General features: G+C 48.5%; 1 long non-coding RNA gene across 3 annotated transcripts in view; it reads right to left on the reverse strand.

The window, feature by feature from the left end:
- Positions 1 to 18815, reverse strand: part of LOC115911875 — a 175914-nt gene extending 157099 nt beyond the window's left edge. For 2 of the 3 annotated variants that reach the window (XR_004061312.1, XR_004061310.1), the window contains exon 1: positions 18657 to 18815. This is a non-coding gene — a long non-coding RNA (uncharacterized LOC115911875). Of the gene's footprint in view, positions 1 to 4217; positions 4276 to 18656 lie in introns of all 3 variants that reach the window. The other variant, XR_004061311.1, reaches the window with a different exon arrangement.
- Between the last annotated feature and the right edge of the window lie 3999 nt (positions 18816 to 22814).

Raw genomic sequence — 22814 nt, forward strand, 5'->3', positions numbered from 1 at the left:
AAATATGAATCCGTGGTGAACTTCATATATCTCACATCCTTTACTGACTATCAGTAAAGGTGACTCCAGGCAGGGGCAGCTTATCTCCAGCAGTGTACCAAGTTAATTGAAATGAGCTTAAAACCAGCTCAAATGATCAAATTCCTGCACACACGACTTTGTTTCTATCTCTTCAGCAATGTGACAGGCGACCTGCAGAATTACAATGTGATGGAAAGTGCCAAGAGAGCTGGTCAGACACATTTGAGGGGGGAAAGAATGGGGAATTTGGTTAAGAAGTGCATTTTATTGCTAAACAATCCCTGCTGTTTGAAAGCTCTGGATGATGATAAACAAAAATACTAATGCAGAATAGATTCATTACTAACATCGCTATGAACTGGTATTTACAGCATTTGCACTGCTGCTCACCCAGCCTTCCTCAAACAGTGTTTTTCTTTACACTATGAATTTGAGCAGAAACCAAACATTTATGTGTTATCAGGAAAATTGCCTCTTGCTTATCCTGTTATCACAGCACGTGGGGAGTGGTGCTGGGAGGCTGAAGCAGCCAGTCCCACGGAATAATTGACAAAGAGCATCCTTGGGGTTTCTGTGCACCAGGACTTGCTGATGGAGGCAAATGTGAATTATGGTAGAGCCCAGACCAGCACAACTCTCTACATCAATTTTAGTACTGATTCAGCCACCATTTCCTCCCCTTTATTTGGCCCAAATTTTCTTTTTGTACATCAATACTTTTATTCATGTCCCTCACTACCCCAGATGTGGTAGTCCAGGCTTAAGCTGGGTAAACTGAGGCTGAAGAAGATTATATGTGGAAACGGCCCTTTCTGTGGTAAGACAGTGGGAGACCCTGGTTTGTTTGGCCTCAGAAACCTGAGGCCATGGGTGATGCCCCTGACTCTCTCCTTTGGTTTGGAAAAATACCACACACCTTGGAAAGCTGCTCAGACCTTCCCTCAGAGCACCCAGTGCCCATTGGGAAGAGCCTCCTGTGTTCATCATGAATGCAAATAATAAATGAAATTTGTATACAACAAATGGTTCTTTGGACAATCAGCAAGAGCAATAATTATATTTCTACAAATCACCCATGTTTCAGATCCTCTCTTTGCAATGGTTGTATTGCTCAAGAGGAGGTTTTAGATCACTGTATTTCTCCAAGCTAAGCCACTCTCCCCATAGTAACAAATAAATGCACTTGTTGGGGTGTACTTGGTTCTCATAAGGACAATTACACAAGGACAGTATCAGTGCTGCCAGAAAATGAAATAAAGGCAGTGGGTGCCAAAGTTGAACTTGTACTTTATGAAATCCGATTCTCTCCCAAAGACACAACTCCAGCCCAGCAGTATTTGCAGAGGTGACACGACTCACAACATATTCCCATGTTGTAAAATTCATTGAGGGCAAAAGAAGACTAAAAAAAAATAATTAAAGGAAAAAAAAATTTCCAACACTCCACCATTTAAGGAGCGGACTCTAAAATAAATGCACAATGAAAGGTTATGCTGTCATTAAAGGAGTAGCCAACACTTTCCAGCATGAGTTAACACAGTGCTGCACAGGCACTTTGCATTTGCAGCTAATCTGCCAATGATTAAATGAGCTGTTATTGAGCATTTGCCCTGTTGAACTAGGTTTTTCTTATCCTTATTAATCATTCATTTTGCACTACAGTAGCCTCCTGTCTTTCAGCAAAACATCTTTTTTTTTTTTCCTATTTTTTCACTAAGGCAAATTTAACTTTTGTGTTTTTTTCCTTTGCTCTGGTGATGCCCTTTCTGATCCCAAGAGCAGATAGCTGTGCAAAACCATGGACAAAACCTGGGAGAGCCCTAAAGAGCGTGGGGAAGCAAATTCTTTTTGCACTCAAACTTCGGGAGTTGAAAGTAGAGGACATGGCTGGAGCCACTAAGCTGTGGTGTAAACACGGCCATTTAAGAGGATTTGCATACCATTTATTAACCTTCCAGAGGAACTACACAGACCCCAGTCAGGGAAAACAACTGTGTACACATGTTCCTTCCATTCTTGTTATCGAAATATAGCTTCTTCCAGTCACCCCCAGCATTTTCCATAGGCAGATAAATACTGGGAATGGGAAGAGGATGGGTGGATCCAGCCTCTTCCCTGTCCCCTTTGCATTTCATGAGGCCTGGGATTCATTTTTAGCTACATTTTAAGAAGAAAGGTGTGAGCAGGCACCTGCTGTGCTTCAGGTGTTTGTTAATGCCCAGAAAGGAAGGTGACCCTGTGATCCAGGCAGTGCTGTCAGGAAGGATTGTGGATGTGGATGTGGGTGCTGGTGTGGATCACCTGTAGTGCTGGGGGCTGTGGCAGAGCCTGCAGCACCTCACATGTCCTCAGGTTCCTTCACCAGGTCCCCATCTCACCTTCATCCTGATTTAGGATTTCTCCCTGTGTTACCACAGCTTGTACCTCAGTTTCCTCAGATTCAAGTGGGGACACCAAAACCTCCCCCTCTCCCTGGGGCACTCCCAGACCCCACCTGGCCCTACAAGCACCATCCCTTGTGCTCTTTTTGCTGTTATAGGCTGTATTTACTGCATACATTTCAAGGGGCTTAATAAAAATTCTCAACAGTGAATTTCACAGCCTTCTGGAAAGACAATCCTCTCTATACAGGCATATTACTGACATTGCTTTTTGAGAAATATGGAGGGAACAAAAGCAAGAACCCCCTGTCTCCACAGCAGTAATTAAATTGTGCACCCACACAGGGTAAGAGCAGACAGCAGGGAAACAGCCACAAATGGGGTGGGGAGATGTTGGATGGAGAAATTCCAAAGGCACCAACTGCCCCAGCTCCCACAGAGCTTGAGCTGCATCTCCCCAAAACCTCCCAGCCTGCTTTCTCTTGGGATGGCTGTGCTTCATGCAGAGCAACCAAATGGGAGGGGGTACAAAATACCCTGGGGCTTAGGAGATACAGATTGTTATCCCCATCCTGCCACGTATTTGCACAGCTCCAGTTTCATCTGCACCACCTGGAGAGATGGCCAGAGCCTTGGTCCTACAGCCCACACTTTGCTGGAACCATTGGTGGCTTTTGGCAGGGCAGTGTCTTGGTGTCCCTGTGCCTCAGCAGCAGTCCTGCTGTGCTGGGACTGCATGAAGATGGATGAATTGCCAGGAATTTCCCTGGAAAGCCCAGATTTCTATCCCTGAGAATTCTCCGCACCATTCCAAAGGGTGAAGGTGTGAGCTGAGTTTGGAGCTGGGGGTGAGTGGGGATGAAGATCAAACATCCTCATCAAGGTGTCAAAGGCTTCAGGGAGCCCTCCAGCTCCTGCCCCACCACACACACAAACACTCTCCTGCTTCAAAGCTTAATACAAGGATGTTATTAGCTTTAAATAAATAAATAGACAAATAAATAAAAAGAGAAAATAAAGCTTGTTAGAAGAGATTTTTTCCTCTGCAATTTCTTCTGGTTTTTTTCACTTTAAATACATGTTTTATTCACTTTACTCTTTGGTTTAGAAGCTGGATTTAGTAATATATTTTTTTCCTTTCATATAACAGCGTGTTGTAAAGTCTACTCTGCAAGCACTGCATAGGAAAAGCTTTAAAACAAAGCTCTATAATTGATTTTTCATTGATTTTTGGTTAAACTACAGGACCTATGCCATTGTTATAGGGTTTTACAAAACCCTATTGTTATGTGTTTGTTATTCAGGTTATAATTTATTTTAAGAATAACTTCTTTAAACTCTTAATGCAATAAAATCCACCTTCATAATAGCTACACTGCCACTAAAAATCCAACAACACCTTCCAAAACCCAAGGTGATCATGCATTTGAGGAAGAAATCCTGACATCCAATATGTTAAAGATATGTTTGGAAAGTGTAATTAATGTAAGACAGAAAGCAAAAAAGAAAGTTCTGAAATCTCTCCCAGCAATCACATACTTCACAGTGTAGTACAAATGCAGTTCCAAGGGCTATTTTTAGCCTGGCACACACGGGTATATTGTTACCCAGCCTGCTGCTAGAAGTAATTTAAAATATCTTTCTGATCAAAGAAGATGCTATATTCAAGAGCAGGCACAGAAGTCATCCTTATCTTGCATTCTCCATGAGAACATTTGACCTTCCTGATTTGGGTTCATTTGACAAGAATTTGCTGGCTGCTGGAAGATCTGCATCTCATGTAGAATGATTATAATAAAAGTTGGTATCACAAACCCTACACAGAGCAGCATTCTCTTTACCCACCAAAAGGTGACATTTTCCAAGCTGTTACCTAGAGAGCAAAGGACAAATGGAAAAGATCAGTCACATAAAAGCAGCATTATCATAACATCCCATGGCAATTTCAGGGTCCTTTGAAGGCCAGATGCTTCTGCTCCATATCTAAATTTCCTATAATAAGAGACCCAATGGAAACACAAACGTCGCAAAGTAAAAAATCCTGGCTAACCTGCAATTTCAAGTAATTTTCTCTTTAGAATTGGACAATGTTTTCCAGTGCGAGAGTGGAACGTTTTCCCTGCTGTGCCAAGGAGAGACAACAAAATATTGGGAGTGAAGTTGTACAAAATGCTATGGACAGATTGGAACTGTTGGACTGGCTCAGCTGGGTGGGAGCTGCAGCTGAGGAGCTGCAGGTGAGGCTGAATTCCCTCAAAGGGCAGGAATTGTCTGGCAGGATCCCACCTCATCCCTGACAGCTGCTTCACAGCAAACACAGGACACCCTAGGACTGATAATCCAAAACCAACCTGGACACAGGAAAAGCTTTGTGGTGGTCTCTTCCCATGCCAGAGCAGACAACTTCCAATGCTTTTTAAAAACATTTGGTTCCACTGCAACATATTGGGTGTATCTGTTGTTGGTATTCAGTGCTCAGACTCTTCTGAAGCCTCCAAAGTTTGCAAATCAAGGTTTAGAGTGAAACCCAAGAAAATCCAGTGCTTCACAAGATCTGAGCACGGTTTGGGCTCAGCAATGAGCAGCCTCTGGGTACACCCCCAGCAAGCTGACATATTCCAAACTCTGCGAGCTCCATTTCCTTGCACAGATGGCAACCTTGCATGGAAGGTCCACAGCGAACTCTAAAACTGTCATTTCAACCAAACCCTCATGTGGGCCTGCCTTTCTTCGGCCAAAATCATGCCAGACTATCTGCAGGAGCTGGGGAAAGAGACTGGCTTTAGGAGAGTGCAAACTGACTTCATTGGAACTACTGCCAAGCCAGGCTGATGGAAATAAGAGGAAAATCACTGTCCTCCAGCCTGAATTCCCAAAGGAAGCAGAGCCTTTGCACAGCCCTCATTCCCACTTGCTCAGCCAAAAGAGAACAAAAATAAAAAGGAAGGCAGAGGACAACATCCACAGAGTCTGACCAGTGCGCAGATCTACCTGGCCTTGCTCTGCTAAATCATCTTAAAATATAGGCTGGTTTCTTGGTTGTTGTTCTTTATTTATATATTTTTTTGGGGAGGGTGGGAAGGAAAAAGAAAAAATCGATTTTTCTATGATTTACGGTGGGGTTAAGGCAAACGTGAAGCCCATGTTAAGGCTGTTCATCTCATGATAAGGCAGCAAAAAGGTCAACAAATTACTCTCTCCCTAATGGTTCATTTGAACCAATGAAAACAGGATATTTTATCCTCCCGGGTCAGGCCTCCTTAGAAATCCTACGTCCCCTTCCCTCCTTCCCTCCTCAGCCTCCCCCTATACCCCCTCCCTCTCTCGCGCTCCCAGCTCCTTTCTTTTAATTCTCTATCTCTGATCCTCCAAGGTGACCTTTTCTCCCACTCCTAATACCAAGTTTTTCTGGCTGAGTGCTTCCGAGCGCTGCTGCCGCCCTGGCCGGGGCTCCGTGGGCTGCAGGGGCCGGGTTTGGAGCCTCAGCCCAGCCTGGGGACGGGCAGTGCCTACCCTGGGGACGGGCAGTGCCCCGCTGGTGATGCTCTGCCGGGAGGGAAGAGAATCCAGAGCCATGGAGGGGGGAAAGCCCTGCGGTCCCTGCCCTGCTTGGGAGAGGTTTATTCGGAGCCTCATCAGTTGTAGCCTCGCAGGGAATGGTGCAGGGCTCTCCTGCTTCAGCCAGAGCAGGAGCAGCGAGCGCTAACTGCTGCCTATTAGGAATAGCTATCACATCTAATTGTTATCCTTGCTGCTGATTGAGGGGGGAAGTGGAGGGATGGGAAGTTCAGCCGGGTGACATGATGCAGTTTTAATGAGTCTCTCTTTTTCTTTGCCTTTTCTTCTTGCATTTTTTTTCGGCCCCCCCCCCCCCGGTCTGGCTGTTTTAATATGGAAATATAGCAAATTCTAACAAAATCAGGCTGGCACGCAGAGCACAGACCCAAGGCAAACCTCCAGGAGGCTTTCAGCAGCGGCTGGGCAGCAATAGCAATACAGAAGCAATTAGTTCCTTAAGTTCTTTAGTGCAGGGCCTTTGGAAGGGGGTGGACACTAGATTAAGCCCTGCTTCATTTGCCTATTTATTCAACTGTCAGGAGGCTGAAAGGGTTAAATGGCGTGTTGGAGCAGAAAGCCTCCCCGGAGCCCGCTCCGAGTGACCGTGCCCGGCACACAGCGCTGCCTCCACCGCAGCCCCGCCGCTCCCTGCAGCATTGAACACCAAAAAACGCACTGTTCCCTCCTCTCCCAGCGGATGCAGAGCTGCGAGGTGGGGCGGCAACACAACCTGACTCAGCAGAGGCTCCTGGTGCCAGCGCAGCCCCACCGGTGCTGGAATTCACCGGGGCTGCTCCCAAAGCCAAGCACACGCTCTGCAGCATCAGCCCCACTTTGGAAAAAGAGCATTTCTGAGCTGGGGTGCATGTCTGACCCCGGCAGAGGCTGGCTCACAGCCTCTCTGTCCCTATATAATGGAGAGATTGGGCTCCACGTTGGGATCTGGTTTGTATTTGTTCCTCGCCTTGCGCCCATCCCCGCAGCCCTGCGTGTGTCCGAGCTCGGGGCGCTAATGCTGCAGAGCCTGCGCTTGGCTTTGGGAGCAGCCCCGGGGGAAAAGAGGAGCTGCCCTGCACATCCCAGCTCCTCTTTTCCACATTTCACCCCAACTAGATTTCAGAAGTTAACTCTCCCAGTGCAGTTGTTTTGCTCTGTATGCCTCGGCGCGCACACTGGGCATCAATTGTGTCTGTACCAGGGAAGGTTTTAATTACAGAATCATGTTTGTGGTGCATGACCAGTTTATCCCCAATATGGGTCACTAATTTGGATTCTCTTTTGGCTGGAGGAGCCTGTAGTGCTGCTCTCTGTGATGTCTGGCAGCTCATACCCAACCCCAGAGCTTTTGCTCTTTCTCTCTGCCTTGTTTGAGATACAATTTCGGGAGAATCTGTTTTCACAATCTAAGAAATGTGTGTGTTTGGTTGGTGGTTGTTCCAGGATTTTGGTTTTTTGGCTTTTTTTTTTCCTTGAAGAATTAAAAATGTAACATATCTGAAATGTATTTAGAGACAGGGCTCACATACAGTCACACACTCAGAGGAGGGATGCCACTGCCTATGGAGCATGATAGCTCAAAACACAGAGAAAGCATGTAATGCAATTTTGTTGCAGCATATCACTGAATTTTGTTGATATAATAACCTGAAATAAAGTATTAAGACAGATTGACATGCTTAGGTAGTACAGCTGAGGATTCAAATATTTAAATCTAACATGTTCTAGCTTGTTCCTGCTGAAATCGATGGAAGTTCTCCTTCACAGCTGATTGCAGTGGGGGAAAATGGATCCAGCTTATGCAGAATCATGACAGAAAGGGGAATGGGTAAGTTCAGCCAGGTTTTCAAATGTTGAATTCCCTGTTCAAATCAGCTCAAATTTCCAGTTGGCTTTTGGTGGGGTTTGGGAGTGGGTTTGGGGGTTTTTTTGTTAGAGGAAAAAAAGGAAGCCATTTTCTTCAACATTCAAAATAAAATAGAAATCATCCCAATGCAAGGAAAGAAATAGGGAAGTGAGTGAAAAACCTGTTTAATCTGCATCTTTCTTTCATGCCTTTCACTTCCTTTGCCACTCTTCTATTGCCACTTTATCTACTCAAAGGATGAGACCATATCCTGCAGGAACCTGGAGATTCTCTAAGTCTGCTTACAACGGACACAAAAACTCTAAACCCCATTTTTGAGCTCCAGCTCTGAAAACACAAATATTGCAAAAAATATCGTAGCCTCACGCTCAATTTATGGGTGGTCACATTCTCATTCCACTCACCTATCTTTGTTCCAAGACCATCCTGAGCAGGCAGTCAGTCACTCTTTTAGCTGCCTGATAACATAATTTTTAAATTTTTTTCCAGGATTCTGCAGCTTCACATTAGCAATTTGTGTCTGGGCATTCAATCTCCAAAATTACTTCAAAAGATTTTAGCAACAAGGCACTGGTTTACACTTCCATCAAGACAACAGGGATGCCCCAGTTAATCACAGGAGAAGGAGGCTCCAACACAGATCCCAAAAAGCTGAAATCTTTCAAAAAAGACTAAACCTATTTAAATTATTTCTACAGAGGGTATTTTCCATCACTTTTCCACAGGACTATCTCCTTTGATTGAGTTTAAACATCGGGAAAGTTCTGGGAAATAGAAAACTTCTGTAATAAGACTCACACAAACACATTTAAAGCTCATTTATAGCAAATTCAAATTTCCATACTAAAAACTTGCCACTTCAAAATGCTTCCTCGGATTAAAAAGACAAGTTTTCAAAAATAAAGCTGCAGCAGCTACAGAAGCAGACTGGAGATTTTCGCTAGAAATAAGGAGAAAACACCTCTTTTCCTTCAAACAAAACTAAATCAAATGGATTAATGAATGGTGAGGAAAATCGACAGGAAGGGTCTTGACATTTCCAATAGGAGCTTAGAAGGGAGAGAAAATGGCAATTCCCAGACCTCCCAAAACAACCCAAAGAAATCCTTTCTGTGGCAGAAGTCTGGAAAGAGGAAAAATGCATATCCCAGAACACTGCAACACCGCTCAGGGAAGGGCAAGAGAAAACCCTTCCGCTATTTCCAATCTATTGAAAACTCAAACCCTAAATAATTTCAGGTTTTATCCACAGCCTTCCTCTGGTTTGTTTTGTCCAGGTGAGGGGGTTGGTTTGGTTTGGTTTGGTTTGGTTTGGTGTTGTTTTATTTGTTTCAATTGTGCTTGACAAAAACCACGAACCCCTGAGCTGCTGAATCCCTCCTGCGCTGCTCGCAGCGTTCCCGGCTGTGAGGTTCATCCTTTGTGGGGAACAAAGCCCTGTTTGGGGGAGGCAGGCGGGAGCAGCAGCCCAGCCCTGCTGCCCCATCCCGCAGCAAACCCCTGCCAGGGTGCGACCTGGCTCGGGATGCTCCCTTTGCATCCTGCCGGGAGAGGAAAACGCCATTCCCTGCCCCGGAGGGCTCCTTCGGGCTGGATTTTACGTTTCAATCATCCTCACAGGGCACGGGGCTGGGGGCTCACCCCAAGCCACGAGCCGAAAGTGTAACTGCACGTTCCTCAGCGGCAGGAAAACACTGGGAATGCAGATTGGAGCCCGGATCGTTTCCTGGCGTTATCTGACTGTAAATTTAAATGGCCTTGGCATTGTGAAGCTCTCTCATTTATTTTAAAAGCAGGGAAGATTTATTCTACCCAGAAGTCGTTCAGAGTGGGATGGAGAACAAGCAGGACTTGGGTTTTGCTGTTTTCCTAGCAACAGCCAAAGCCAGGGCTGCCTCTGGGCTGAAATTGCAGAGGGGTTTGGGGTACTTTTATTTCTCCTCCAAAATATTCTCGCTTTTTTCCTGGTTTTCCTGCACATCATCTTCTGACATAACTCCTGGTAATCTGATGTGCCATTTAGCCCTTTAAAACCCACCTGGGTTTTAAGCAGCAACTTCCAGAGCCATCCCTGTATTTCTTGTACATGCTAAACATAAAAGTCCCTTCACAGGAATTCAGGTTATTTTGGCAGACGTGGGGTCAAGCTCCTGGTCACAAAGAGAGTGCTGCCATTGAGGACTGTTCTGAGGCACAAATAAATACTTAGCATTAACCTCCTCACTTTCAGAAATGGAAGAACAGGCTGGGGAAGGAAAAATGACCCAAAGACAAAGAACAGACCTGCAGGGAAGCTGAGCTTACTGCTCATGCTCCTGGCTGGCAGCCCCATCCCTGTACCACTACTCAAGCTCTACATCTTTGCAGGGTATGCAACTGGCATATGGAATTTTCAAAAGCAATTTTGTAAAGATGGGCTTCTATTTCTGTGCATGCCATAGCTTTTAATCCTGAGGCAGAAACAACCAATGCCTGAGTTTTGCATGCATGCATATGCATTACCTGGAAAAGGCAGGCGAATGTCAGTTTTGGGTTTCTACCAAAATCTTCCCTTAGCTGAGTTTTTCTCAGAAACTAGAGAACAGACAGAAGCAGAGCCCTTAAAATATGTTTTCAGGATTTAAAATGCAAACTGCAGCCTTCTTCCCTTCCCCACTTGTACCTGGGGTGACATTCAGCACTCTGGGGACACACAGATTGTCCCCTGGCTGCAGCACAAAGTGGCCAAGGTGGACATCACCCCACAGAGGTGAATGCTTAACTTGGGCATGAGCTCTCTGCTGGATAAAAAAAATGTGCAGAGAGAGGCTGGAGAGAAATAAAATCAGGGATGAGAGAATATTCTTGCCTGACCTGCTGTTATTTGAATACACAGACTCAGCTGTGCAGAGAGGCCAGGGCTGGATATTAACACAGAGGAGATTTCAAGCTCTGCCTTCAGGGTTGGAGCTGGACTCTCTTTTGTCATACATTCACATCTCCCTTGTGTATAAGCCATTAGCTGAGGCTGTGCCCAGGCTGTCAGGGGTAGGAGCAGAGCCACACACGTGTTGGATCAGGAGAGTGCAGCATCTCTGGTTTTCATGGATACTCAGCAGCCAGCCAGGGGCACCCATTGTTGGACTCATTTGTACATCATTGAGAAATTCCAGCACCACAACCATCTGAATCACTCAGCTGCTGCCCACTCCAACAGGAACTGGCCCTAAAATCTGGGAGAGCTGTAAACAGCCCTTCTTCTATGAACTAAGATGGATGTTTGTTCATATCTGTTCTTTTAGATGTTTATTGCCCTAACTGGCTTTTCATTAACTCAAGAGCTCAGCTATTAATTTTAATATTCTCAGTATTTATGACCTCGTAGCTATATCATCTGATTCTCTCCATATACACATTCTAGGTCATGAACAGTTTGTTTCCTTTTCCCAACACTGGCGTTTAAAACTATCTGACCAGGTCATACAAATTCCTACAGAGGAATTCTGAAAAATATTCAAAGCTTGATCTTTTCAGGGCACAGACACCTCACTGAAATTTGGGGTGCGTATTCACATGTAGAAATTAGATTTGTTGAAATATTGCACCAAAAAAATAATGTTTTCCCTTTTAAAAAGAAATTTTAGAGTTTCATGGTCCACTTCCATAGGGCTATGTGTTGTTTGGGGTCTGGATAAATTTTGTTCTTCAGACACAGAGGGCAGAAAGAAAGTAAAAATGAAAAAATAATCGCATTTTTGTGAGTGAACACCTTTTTCCTGGTACTATTTACTCTGACTCCAACGAATCCCTTACTTTTTTACCGTTTTAAAGGTTTCTATCACCAAGACAGAAGAAGATATTTAAAGTATGGATAACAATCACTTTTCCATTTGTGACCTGTCTAGAAGCTTCCAGTCTTGGGATCAAACACCCCAGAGATATCGGTGTGGCCCAGGTGTCACCTTCCATCCTCGGCTGGCAGGAGCTGGTTAAGCTCTGCAGATTTCATTGGTATCTGCGCTCACTGATGTGAGGTTTTTAATCTTGTCCTTGGGTTGGCTCTAACTATGATCTGGGCTAAGTGGCAGCAAGGTGAAAGGAAGTGATTAATATTGTTTTCAGTGGTGGCTGCATTGAGCCTCCCAGTCTGAGGGTCTGTGAGCGATGGCCGTGGTCAACTCTGCACCGTGCAGGATTTGGCTCTGCTAATTCACAATGAGCTTGAATTACCACACAGGCAAGAGAGCAACAGAGTCTGAGGGGAAGGAAAAGTCCAGGAATTAAATCAGGCCTTAAAATAATGAATTTTCTGCTGGGCTAGAACTGTCACGTCATGGGAAAGGAGCAAACTGAAGAGGCTGAAAATTCAACTCCTCTCCCTTCATCAGAAGGGTGGTGGGAATGCAGGGACAGAGAGCACCGGCTGCCCCAGCTAAACCTAACACTGACCTTCAGGCATGGAAAACACCCTTCAGACCTTCGATATCTTCGGCATTCTTCTCACTATCTTCAGCCTCTCTCCTTGATTTGAGAGGGAGAAAAATCCACTTGGCATTTGCAAATGGCTGTGATTCAATGCAGCGAAGGGTCTCTACCGCCGCCAGCCTCGCTGAGCCTTGGGAACTCCTTGTGCCATAATGAAATCACATCTGCTGCCGAGTAGGGAGTCAGTGAAGGATGGATGAGTGGGGAGATGCTTTCTCAGGCAGGCTGGGCTCTACTACTTTGAGTTTAACATCCATGTGCTGCACCATCTGGGGTGTGCGTCGGCCCAGGCATCTGCCCCAGTTACAGCGACTCTTGGGCAGGTGAGGGGGTTGGAGCAGGGTGGCACAAGGACCTTTTTGCAATGGATCAGCTGCTGGGGAGTGAAGGTCCTGATCATTTTAGGCACTGCCTCACACAACCCAGCGTCACAAATGGACGCCCTGATTCCAAGCAGAGGCTGCAGCGGGCTTGGGAAAGCCCAGAGAAGTGGATGTAAAGGCAAACAATGAATCTCATCACGGATTCATGGTAACAAGTGCCTACAGAAGTAGCACTCTTAACAAATTTCTCCAAGCTCTTAGAGCATCTTAAGAGGAGATCGCTCTGTCACTTGCTTTATGGGTCTGTGGAGGATCCTACTGGGTAAGAAATGCACATATTTAAGTTTATGGGAAGATAAACCTAACATTTAGTGCCTGGCTCTGTTCATATTTAGCTCTGTGCATTCTGAGGTATATTCCTGCCATATGGGGCATTCTGGCTGACCAGACCAGAATGGGTCCTGTAATTATTTAATTGCTACAGCAGGACGATACCTGTTATTAATTTTATAAATAATAAACAATATGTCTTAAACTATAAACCCCAAAGAGCAAGTCAGACGAATGTGTGGGAGAAAAAAAACAGCAATGTGAAAAATACATCTCTCCAGTAAAGATGAAACAGTGGCACTGTAGGAGTCAGGGAAGTGGAAATACTGGGAAAATAACAGTGTGGTCGCTGCCTTGTGCTGAATCTGCACAAAAACACACAATATGAAATAGTCTCTGTCCTGAGGACTTAAAATTCATGGCTTAGGCTGAGTGAGAAAATGCCTTTATGATCTCTCTCTCTCTTGTGTCTCACTGAGGAAAGATCTGCAGGGGTAGAAGGAGCCAAGCCAGTGGATTTTACCATCTCCAGCTGGAATTTTACTTCCATGCCCACCAAGAGCAGCTTGCTCACAGAAAAGGTTTGCAGAGGGCAGGGACTGCCGGAGAGAAGTGCAGGAGCAGAGACCAATGCAAGGGAAAGTGAGAAAGAAAAGAAAGAGTCAGGACAAGGTGTCTGCTCATCTTTTTACAAGAGACAATGGAAATGGTTTAGGGGGACAGGATAGGAGAAGCCACGCAGGGTAAGAGGCAGGGCTGGAGGTGATAAAGAAAGGTTTCACTGCCAGGGAGGGTGACATTCAACTAATCTCTCCCTGCTGGCAGTGAGCCGAGCCTGGACCTGACATCTCCACAGGCAGGTCCTGCAAGGGCTCCCTGCCGCAGCCACCTCCCCAGCTCTGCCTTCCTCTCATGTTTGTGCAGAGCAGGAGAAGGGACAACATTTACTGTGCTTTCTTTATGTAAAAAACCACTCAATATCGCTTAACCTCACACCCCATCCCCTCCCCTTGCTTTTTTACTTTTTATTTCCTCCATCAAATGAGAAGCAGAATTTCCCTCAGTGTTGGGGAGCCTGGTGTGGATTCCCATTCCTCTGCCCCCTCACCCTGCCCCTTCCAGCTCTGGAGGCTCCAGCCCACATCTCTAGCAGCAAAGCCAAGGAAAGTGCTTTAACCCTGAGGATTTTCCCTGAGTGCCTTGGGAGAGGCTGGGAATTTTGACAATGAGGAGGTAAAGAAGAGGAGATAATAATAAGAAGAATAAGAATAAGCACAGAACTCCACATGAATGAACTGCTCCAAGGTCACCTGATAAATGGTACGGAGACAGGTGGGACAGATTTCCTCCCTGCTCCCTGTCCCCTAATGAAAGATGCACTTTAATGTGCTGATTTCATTTGCACCAACTTCTTTTAAGTGCAAAGCAAATGCAGAAACTCCAGAGATTTGCTGCACCGCTAAAAAAAAAATCCTTAGTAAATAATTAGCTAAATCATGCATTTATGTATGTAAGTTTTGTGGAGTTTACAGATTAATAATAGTAACAGACTTTGTGTGGTAAGGTCAGGGCAGTGGCTTTACACCTCATCCACAATTTCATCAAAATTGTCCAGCAAAATACGTACATTTTTATTCTAGGGTGTTGGTGATGACACAAGCAGAGAGAAGAAATAAATCTCACTGGGACAGCGTGGACAGGAGTGCCTGTTTGCTCTGGGAAGAATTGGAAGAAGAAGAAAAGAAGTGGATTGCTGCAGTACATTAATTGTACAAGAACTGCAAAATGGCTGAAAACAGAGGGATGATATTTATAAATCTGTCTGGTTTTGAAAAGATCAAAGGCAGAGGTAGAGAAATAATCCATTGGATATGTATACTGGCAAAGCGTGTATTGTAAAAAAAAAAAAAAATTTAAAAAATTGAAGAAATGTCCCTGGCTGTTTGCTTTGGCTCCTGCCTCTGCCTGGGCTGGGTCAGCACGGCTGGGCAGGCGCTCAGCGGCAGCCGAGGCTGCAGCGCTCCCTGCACCGCCCTGCCCGCTGTGACAGCGCGGGGACCGCGGGAGGACAAACCCCGAGCCCGGAGCAGGAGAGAGCCCGGGGCAGGTCACGGGCCACCGGCTGCGACACCCGGGGCTGGCACTCTGGGGACACACCAGCCACACTCGGGGCTCGATTTAGGGAACAAACCCAAGTGCCCTTTGATGGGCGGTGGGGAAGAGGCCGGGTCCCCTCGAAAGCCACCCCCGAGTGCTCGATGGCTGCGTGGGCTTTGCTTTTTATCCATCCCAAAGTGCTGCCGATCTCCTTCCAAAGCCAGCCACGGCTGTCCCCACCGGCCCGGGGAGCAGGACAGCGGCCACAGCCCGGAGGGGACCCCGAGGCTCAGGGGAGGGACAGGGACAGGGACAGGGACAGGGACAGGGACAGGGACAGGGACAGGGACAGGGACACGCAGGAGCAGGGTGGGACAGTCAGGGCAGCATCCAGCCAGGCAGACACAGGCAGGGCAGGGACAGGGCAGGGACAGCGAGGCAAGGAGAGCAGGGACAGGCTCGGGGGAGGCTGAGGGAGCAAATATGGTCTCTGTGCCTGCATTTTGGGCCAAGCACGGTGTCCGGGGCTGGCTGTGCGAGCGGAGGGGCAGAGACCCCTCAGTGCCCGCAGGCGGGAGGGATGCCCGCACCCCCCGGGCACCGAGGGGACAGGAGCACGCCCTGTGCCCACCCAGCGCTGCTTTCCCCAGATGCAAAGGGGTGAAAGCCGCTTCCCTGGGCTCTCCCTGAGCCCTCCCCGAGCCAGGAGCAGGGAGGGTCCCCCCGAGGGTCCCCCCGGCCCCGGGGCTCCCGTGGCCGCCGCCCCCTCACCCCGGCGCGGAGCTGAGGCAGGGACTCAAAAGAGCAATTTCACAATCGCCTATTAAAATGAGGCTGGGCGGAATTGCATTTCCCCGTCCCTTTAATCCAATAAGTCAGAACTTCTTAACTGATTAATTACAAAATTAATGAGTAAAATGGCAGCATTTGGGTGAGGCGGGATGGTGGGGGATTTTATTTTTTTTTTAATGTTGTGCTCTTTAAAAAGACTGATGGAAATAAAGTTACCTCAAAGCATCAGGATGCTTTGATGCCTATAATAGCAATTTAGTTATTACATTAATAGATTTCCTCTTTATTTTTAACAAGGCATTGTTAAATATGGTCTTGTTTTGTCTGAAGGAGGAACATTGGAGTTTGCATTTCCCATTATACGAATTCTCCCCGTGCAAAGAACTATTTTGCATTATTTCTCTGCCTTAGATCTCGGCATTAATGTGAGATTATCAGCACATTTCATGGGGGGGGGGGCAGGACTGGCAAACCCCCACACCCGAGCATCCCCCAGCATCCCAGCACCCCTGCTGCAGCACCAGCGCTTGTGTTCACATGCACTGGACACTACAGCCCCCAACTCAGCGCAGCCAACCCCCGAGATGAACCCCTCTACCCACAATTCCAGTTAGACAGGGCTGATGCTTGGAGGCAGCACTAAAGCAGCAGCTCACTGCGCACAAAATGTTTCCCCCCCCCGCCGCTAAAACTCCGCTGGAGAAAATACCGAGGTGACGCTGCAGCAGCAGAGATGAAGGAGTTTTTACTCTGTCGTAATCAACTCCGAGGTGCCTTCCTTTCACTCCGATTGTCACTCTTGTCACAGAGGAGGGCAAGGCAGAGATGTTTGCGGGGTGGTGCCCGCAGGTACCTGAGCTGCCTTTTCCCCACCCGGCCCCAGCTCGGGATGCTGCGGCTCGGGCGCTGCTGCCGCGCCTCGGAGCTGCTGCCGGGCTGCTCACACCAGCTGCTCGTCTTTGGGAAGCTCTCTTGGACCAAACAGGCTCCTACCTCCATTAGGGGCTCGTATTTTTAGGGTAAATATGTTAGGAGAGGTGAAACTCCCTCCCACCCCGACAGATCTTTTCTCCCTCTCTAAGCGCTTTTGGTAAATAAAGGAAGGGGGGAAAGGGAAGACAGGGATGCTCAGGAAAGCACTAATGGGTATTTGTCCCCTCAGCAGTTGTTTGGGAAGTAGCATCAGACCCAGTAATGTGCCTGATCCCTTTACTGGAACCTTTACTAGGGATGGGCTGATTCAGCAAGCAAGGAGGGAAACCCACAACACCAACCCTGTTTTCACCTCATTCCTCAGGGTAAAACAATCTCTCCAAAGCCCTCATGGCCAGGGCCACATTCCTAGAGATGGCTCAGGATAAACACATTTCCTGAGAACAAAACACCAATCAGAAATTTGGTGCTTTTTTTTTTCCTTTTTTTCCTAGAAAAAGCTTTTTCCATAGCCTACCTGGGGGCATCCCCTAATGTCAGACTGCTCTCCCACATGCTGAGTATTGAAGTTACCTGCAGGAAGGGATGTGGGGTTAGAGGAAGGGGGCACAGGGCTGCTCCAGCCCCGCTGAGTGGGGATCTCCAGCTCAGCCTTGGCTCAGCCCCTGCTCTGTCACCACTCCCAAGTGGAGAAGTGACTGAGCCGCTCAATTTCTGCAGGGGAAACAGAGAGAACACCAGAACTCACACATGAAATGGGGAAATGACACCTCTGAGGGCAAGACATGTCCTTGTGTCTGGACAGATGGACAGCAGCCCAGCTGGCCCAGCTCAGAGCCCACGGGAGCTGCAGGGATTTTACAGATCCATTCTGCAAAACACCTCCACGAAGTAGATGTGTCCTACAGGCTCTGAGTGAGCCCTGCAGGCTGCACCAACACAGCTGGGGGATGTGGAGCACACAGGGTGTTACAGCCTGAACTCACACACAGCCTGGCCAAGCAGGGAGATGCACCACCCCACTATGTATGTGTTATATAAATATATAAATAAACTCCAGTTCACTCAGCACATCCATGAGGAAGGAGCTGTAAAGCTGCCCCAACACCTGGACAGTGTCACATGCATGGGAGAGGGGCTGTGGCTGTGCCCACCAGAGCCATGGGGGAATTTGTTCCCATTTTCACCCCCCAAAGCAGATCTGTGCTTGGCTGTGGGGTGCCCTGAGCAGAGAATGGGGAGTAGGGCAGGGGCACCAGGCCTGGAGGGGTCAAAGGCTGTGCCAAGGGATGGGGGGAGCCCTGAGCACCCCCCTCCTGCACCTCCCCACTCTGAATGAACATCCACAGCTGGGCTGAGTTTGGGGGGTGCAGGGGAAAGCAGAAGTCAGAGGGATGAGGATGGGGATGGGAGGCAGGGAATTGTGAGGGTCCTTGAGTCGGGGGACAGCATCAGCCAGGGATGTCTCCAGCCCTCACACCCCCTTTCCAAGCATTCAGGGCTCGTTCACAGCCAGACCCCCTCCCACAGCAGAGCCTGCACCCGCTTTCCCAGAGCCATTTCCCAACATTTTCCAGAAACCCTGTTCAATAAGGGGTGAGCAGCATTTAAACACAGCACCATAATCGCCAATTCCCCCCACATCCCCCCTCCAAACGTGAGGGTTTAATTGGCTCCGAGACGAGGGAGCCACAAGCAGTGTTATAAAATGAACTGACCCCGCGAAATGATGCAACATCTGGAGGCAGGGCAGGCGGGGAGGCAGGAGCCTCTCAGAGGAGCATCCCCGGTACGTGCAGCCTTCCCTGCCGATGGGAAGGGCCCTGCGGAGCTGCAGCCCAGCTCCAGCCTCGGCAGCCCCGTGCTAAGAAAGAGAAGCCCCTGGGTGCTTACCTGCCCGCAGCGAGGCGCGTCCCCTCGGCACCTGCAGAACAGGAGCCCTCTCCTTTCAAACAGCCCTCGGAAATTTCCCCCAGGTCCACCCGGGTGATTATTTTTTTAGAGCTAATCAAGGAAATAAAGTTAAAGAGGAGGAGAGTTCCTCTTGTTTGGGGTCTGATTTGGGAGAAGGAGGGGGTGGGGGGAGTTAAAGAGACCAGTTGCTGCCCACTGCTTTGACCAGTGAGGGATTCAACCCTTATTACCATTTTGTTTTTGTCCAGATTTGCAAGTAGGGCCCCCTGCATTCAAATCATCTCCCTCCATCCTTATTGTAAAGGACAGGCCTTAGTGGGCCCCCTTTGGATTGTCCTCCATTAACAATCCCTTCTTTTGTGGAGGTGTTTCTTTTTCTATTCACACACATCGCTGATGGTACTTCAGGCCCAGCTCTTAAAGAAACTGTTTGCAAAATTATACCTTTCCACACACTACTCCACAAGGAAGCGGGGAACTGTAGTTAGGAAAACATTATTGAAGCTTGTAATTTAATTAAAAATGTTAAAGCTGGCAAAGGGGAAGGGAAAGAGGGAAAAAGAGCATAAGGGTGCAAAAGCAGGAGCCAGGTTTATTTTGTTTTTGAGCCTTGCACAGGCAGGGCTGGGGATGTGGGGCAGTGCACACCCAGAGTGTGTCAGCCTGCACAGGGACAGGGGCTGCCCACGGCTGTCTGCGTGGCACGCTCCCGGGCCAGGCACAGATGAGGCAGCCAGACACCCTTAAGCAAATGATGTTTTTGAAATGTGAACGCCAGCTCGGACATGCGTGGACAGAGCCCCAGGGGCATGGCTGTGCAGGGGGCGCCTGCAGCTGCCGGCTGCTTGGGGCAAAGCCCTGGCCTGTGCTGGCTGTGGGGGCTGCACATTGCACCCTGCCAGCCTCCTCCTGAAAACCTCTCTCTTTAGGAGTTTAGGCTGAAAGCAAGCTGGAGGAGCTGCATCCCGCCCAGCATCCTCACTCTCAGGAAGGCTCAGAAGCACGTCTGCAGCGAGGACGCCCTTCCTTTGGTTATTGTTGTTATCCTCGTTACCAACAGATCTGTAAATGTTCAAAGAACAACACGACTTTAAAAAAAAAAATCATAATAATTCAGCTGGCGAAGCAGGGCAGAGCCTGACCTCCGGCTCCATGGATGAGTGCTTCTCTGGGACCCCTGCTGAGCCAATGTGGACCTTCAACATCAACTCAGAAATTGGTGTGATTTGCCTGGGAAACCAGCAGTCATAGAGCAACTGGCCTTGACAAGATGAAGAGGAAATGTATAGAAGACGTTTAATGGGTTGCAAAAGGAGGAGGGGGGAGAAACTCAGCCTGGAGTGCTGCATTTTAGACGTCTGGAGGGGCCCTTCTGCAGGAAGGGAAGGAGCAGGGCTGGGGAGGGGAGACTTTTTCAGGTTGGGCTGCATTTCCCAGCCATCAGAAGCCACCCGGGAATGCTCTGCCCTGCAAAAGGTTATTTCCCCGTCCCTGGCTGGGACTCAGGCCCGGGCTGGGCTTGCAATAAACCCGGTGATTTCTTTAATGTCAGTGAATAGCTGAAGGCAGCCCGGCTGGCGAGGCTTTGTACGTAGACGCACTGGGCTCGGATTATGCACGCCTAATCGCCTAATTTTCTTCGAGTGATCTGGATGCAGTACTCTTGGGCTGTGGAACATTTTATAAATAGCTGTGCTTGGAGTTAATATGATTTACTGGAGAAAGACCAGTTAAGCAATTCCCCACCTAAGTAGAGCAGTAATGAACAGGCTCTGGAGAAGATGCCTTCCCCACCGGCTCCAAGAGGGGGTGGGCAGGGAGGCAGGGATGCAGAGAGGTGATGTTTATTTGTGTGCGTGCACAGAGTGCCATTGATTTTTAATTGTATTAAAAGAATTGCAGTAGCCACGGGCTGCCTCTAGGACTGGACTTTTCCCTTAAATATGTGCAGTGAAGCTGTGGCCTCCCCCTCCTGCTAATGCTTGTACTACTGCAAAATCCCACTGTGGGAGCGAGCAGGGACAGCAGAGCCCTGCCCCACTGCACACCCCTTCCCCTCTCCTTTTCCTTCCCTCATCCCTTTCTCCTTCCCTTTCTGAAGCCAAACCAAACCAGGAGGTCTCTCTGCTGCCCTGTTCCCCATTCTGAAACTCCATTATCAGGGGTGCCAGCAGAGCCAGGCTGAGCCCGGAGGGACAGGAGCATCCCTTGGCCTGTCCCCTCCACCAAGGAGGGGACAGTGGCTGCAGCCTTGGCCAGGAGAGTCAGCAGTGCCTGGGAACCCAGTGAGGCCACTGCTGAGCACAGCGACCCCCTGCCACCAGCACTGAAGCCCTGAACCAAAACCACCAGAATTTCAGTGAGAACCCCAGTGGGGTCTCATGCAGGGATCTCTCTCCTCCCCAGTCCTGGGACAATGTCCTGGAGCTTGGGAGAGCATTGCCGGGATCTGGGGTGCTCCTTGGGGAAGAAGGGGGAGATCAGCAGGTTGAGATGATGAAAACAAGACTCTTCTCTCAGAAAATGTAAAGAGGAGAAATACACAGTGGGCATCAAACCTTGGGGGTGTTGGTGTGGGGAAACTGTGCCCAAGGCTGGTCCTGGCTCTGTGCAGAAGCTGGAGATGGGCACAAAGTGGTCAGGCCTGAGCTCCCCAGCCCAGGCTGGCAGGAGCAGGGCTGGGACAACACTGGTTGGTGGCTCATTGGTCACATCCCATCTGAGAGGCAGGAGTCACCTCCCTCCCCGTGGTGGGGCAGGAGAGGGTCCCCCATCCCTGCCAGCATGAACCCCAGCCCCAGTTGTGCCACCTCAGCAAGGAAGGAGCTGTGCACCCCCTGACACCAGCACAGGGGTCACCCCAGGCACGGGGGAGCCCCCCAGGGCAGCCCCTGGTCCCCCCACACCGGGGGATGCCAGAGCCCACTCCCAGCCCCACACAGGCACAGCACAATAACCGGGACCCCCCCACGCCCCCAGCACCTCCCCGCCTTTGGCTGTGCCTTCTTGAGGTGACCAGGAAAAATTAGGCTGGAAACTGTCCTGGTGATTGATCCGACCAAATAAACATCTCTAGGGAAAGGGGGGAAGGAAGAAAAAAGCCTTTCTGCAGCGTGGAGCCCGAGAGGGGAAGCAGGTAATTAGCTATGTGATGGAGCAATCCTCTCCTGCCGAGGAAATTCTTGACACCAGAATTCTGCCCTGAGAAACCAAGTGTGACCCAAGTGAGGACTTTTTTTTTCCCCCTTCCCCTTTTTAAAATTAAGATCATTATATGTTTTTTAAATGTCAAGCCCAGGAAGAAGTGGCGGGGGTGGGGGTTGGGGAGCTGCGGGCATTCTTCACTTCAGAAGCTTGAATGTTTCAAAGTTGCTGCTGTGCTGTTAGCTGACGGCTATTGTGTGTGTTTAAGGCTGGGGGGGGGCCTGGGGAGGGGGCTCGGACCCCCCGTTGGTGTGGATTTGCTGTCCAAAGACCGTTAGAAAGAGGCAAGAATGAATGAGATTGAATGGAATTGTAATGCACAAGGCCCTCCTCCTTTCTCAAGGAGCTGGGAGGCCAGGAAAGCGAGTCGTGGGGAGAGCAGGCAGCTTTCCTCCTCATAGCAAGAGGCTTTGCAAATCAGCAAATTGTATATTTCTAGGGGAAGAGGGGAGGGAAGGGGGGTTATTTATTTTTTTTTATTACAGATCTGGAAAAAAATATTTTAAAGCCCTGCAGCAGCTAAGAAGACCAAAAGGAGACAGAGAGAGAAAAGAGGGAGAGGAGACTTGATAGAAAAATCTGATTCCCAAACCTCTTGTAAGTGTAATTACTTTCTAAGAAAATGAATTGCTTTCTAAGAAAGATAAAAAATTGTAGAAGAATGCCTGAAATTATATCAGGGACCAAACTCTGCGGATGCCTTTCCTACACAGAGAGATTTCTGGGGCAGGAACCAGAGGCCTAGAACCCGCGAAACCTTTGTCTGAGACCTGAAAGAGATCTGGGCTTCATTTTAAAGAGATTTTGCTTTCTCCTGCAGGCTGTGGGTCAGCTCCGAGGCGATGCTCGGGCTGGCGATGGGGCAGCGGCCGCTCGGCGCTGCTGCGGTGCCTGGGCCGCGTCCCGCTGGCTGCAGACAGACAAAGGCTGGTT

This window comes from Camarhynchus parvulus, chromosome 20 (genome assembly GCF_901933205.1).
Source record: "Camarhynchus parvulus chromosome 20, STF_HiC, whole genome shotgun sequence".
NCBI lineage: Eukaryota > Metazoa > Chordata > Aves > Passeriformes > Thraupidae > Camarhynchus > Camarhynchus parvulus.